This window comes from Varroa destructor, unplaced genomic scaffold (assembly GCF_002443255.2).
Source record: "Varroa destructor unplaced genomic scaffold, Vdes_3.0 BEIS01000005.1, whole genome shotgun sequence".
NCBI lineage: Eukaryota > Metazoa > Arthropoda > Arachnida > Mesostigmata > Varroidae > Varroa > Varroa destructor.
The window spans coordinates 15742560-15744828 of record NW_019211458.1 but is presented as its reverse complement, the minus strand read 5'-3'; the positions used below and the strand labels follow the sequence as shown (position 1 = coordinate 15744828).

General features: G+C 42.7%; 1 non-coding gene across 1 annotated transcript; it reads right to left on the bottom strand.

Moving 5' to 3' along the window:
* Window positions 1-1976: 1976 nt before the first annotated feature.
* On the bottom strand, window positions 1977-2064 carry TRNAY-GUA (transfer RNA tyrosine (anticodon GUA)). Its single transcript is given in 2 exon segments — window positions 1977-2012; window positions 2028-2064. It is a non-coding gene; the product is annotated as a tRNA-Tyr (tRNA).
* Window positions 2065-2269: the final 205 nt, after the last annotated feature.

The window sequence follows — 2269 nt, the reverse complement described above, 5'->3', positions numbered from 1 at the left end:
GTCCTAGTCAATCGGCTCGCGTCCATGATAATACCTACGTTTAACGAAAAAAAAGCCTTAGGATCCGCTCAACTACTAAACACATGTATAATGTAGTGACCGCTATTAGCGAGAAGAGCTGTCGTCTATGTTGTGTGTGTTACCACCCGTGTATCATGCTCCATAAAATTGACCGAATTTTCATTACGCAAGAATTACTAGGAATTAAATATGTCAGTCGTACCCGATGGCGCAGTACTGCACGATGGTTCAACGCTTTTATTACTTCCATTCGATCGACCAAGAATCTGGTTCTGTACCTTTTTTCTTCCGTTCCTTGCGCCATTTGTGCTAGTCATTTGAATAGCCAACAGGGCTAAAACATAAGAAGAATCTGTTTTGACTTTATCCTGGCACTAGCCTTCTGAAAGGCGAATCATACGTGAGCAATCGAAGGCCAAGTGCGTGATACGATTACATCTTTTCTACCATCTCCCTATCCGTGTTTTCGCTTACCGAACAGAAAAAAATGACTAAATTTTACGCCTATTTATCGAACATGATCCAGCTGGCTAAGCAAGTGAGCCTTGTTTAGTTGCGAGTTCGAAAATTGCGGAGTATGGACGTGATTTTGGCGCAGCGTTTGGCGTCCTTGGATGGCTATTGGCAGTTGCTATGCATCGGTTACCAATAGCGCGATTCTCTACGCTAATTCACAGATGTCGCTGACTATATCGTGTCTGTTATTATTAGGGAGCTAAAGCTAGCCAGCTTACAGGAAATTTGTTCGTTAGATTATTTTTTCCACTGGCAATTAATGATGCCATAACCGAACGTTTCAGTACGCACAAAAAAACAACAACGATAATGGACACGTTATACTAGTACTTACGAGAGACGGATAGTGGTAGAAAGGCGGCGAGTAGCCAGCGTGTCTGATACGGTTCTCACGACAAGCGGACCGCACTGCTTCGCTGGTGAACTCTTATATGGTCATTTTTTGTGCTTTCCATGTCGCTACCGATTGATAGCCACGTCACAGCTAGCGGCCAGTCGAATAGCAAAAAGTATAGCAGAAGTTACTGCACGGTTCAGGGGTGCCCTGTTTTGCCATGAGCAACGCTCGATAGGTTTCTCTTCATTTACATCATTCAGACAATATCCCCTTTCTCGCTGTCACTCGGTGAAGGCGCGCTTAATTTCGATCATTGGTTTACGAACGGACGGAAGGAGACACGTTCTGCTGTCCTGCTCGCGTTCGGTCACTCTTACGAACAACTGAATACAAGCTACAATTGAGATGGGAAGTTTTACTTGGTCCATGAAAAGACCGGCGGCTTTACAGCCGTCATGAACTAGCTACGAGGAAGTAAACTGGTTCTAATTAGATAGGCCCTTGAGATATAGCGGAATCATAGAGAAAATCGTTATCGGATTTCATCTTATATAAGCAGCACCTATTTCGTAAGCTTTCCCGTATACGGCACACATCCTTTTTCCTCTTTGAAGACGATCAGGAATTCTATAGTCGTTATCGAAACGTATCCACTGTAAAATTCGATTACAAGATACGCGGTGAAGATCATGCTCGCAAATTTACTGAAGAAGAAGGCCTACCGAAACGAGGCAATTTACAGGCACGAAGTCACCTGTGTGTGTGCAGTTATAGACGCAATGTCGTTTCTATCTAAAGAACAGTTAATGATATGATATGGAACTAATCTTTTTCCAATTCCATCTGTTACACAAGTGTTCTTTGTGCGTATGACCTGTGAATAACGTTTTCATAACGTAACAGTGAGTAGCTAAAGCTAAACTCACTGCAACCTATTTATTTGAAATAATCAGTTAATAAAACACGAGGAAGCGTATAACAAACACACTACCTGAGATCGTCCAGTTGAGGCGGATGAATTGACGTTTGCATAAATATAAATATCGTACGAATACAACCGAGAAACATTTTCTGATTTAAAAAAAATACGTGAAAACGAATTTCCGTCGAGCCGGATTCGAACCAGCGACCTAAGGATGGCTGCTAAACACCTCTACAGTCCTCCGCTCTACCAACTGAGCTATCGACGGCGCGTCAACACGCGCGTCGATTTCACTACTGCTGGACGGATAATACTTAACGACTGTCTAAGGAATATGTTACAAAAGTCCGTTAGTTCACACAGATTGTATAGTATACTGTTTCGTGTAATACTTATTGTGTGCCGGGTTTCTTAGGGTCAGGCACCTATTTTCATAAACTAATCAGGAGAACAGTGCTTGCCAAAGAGCGTTT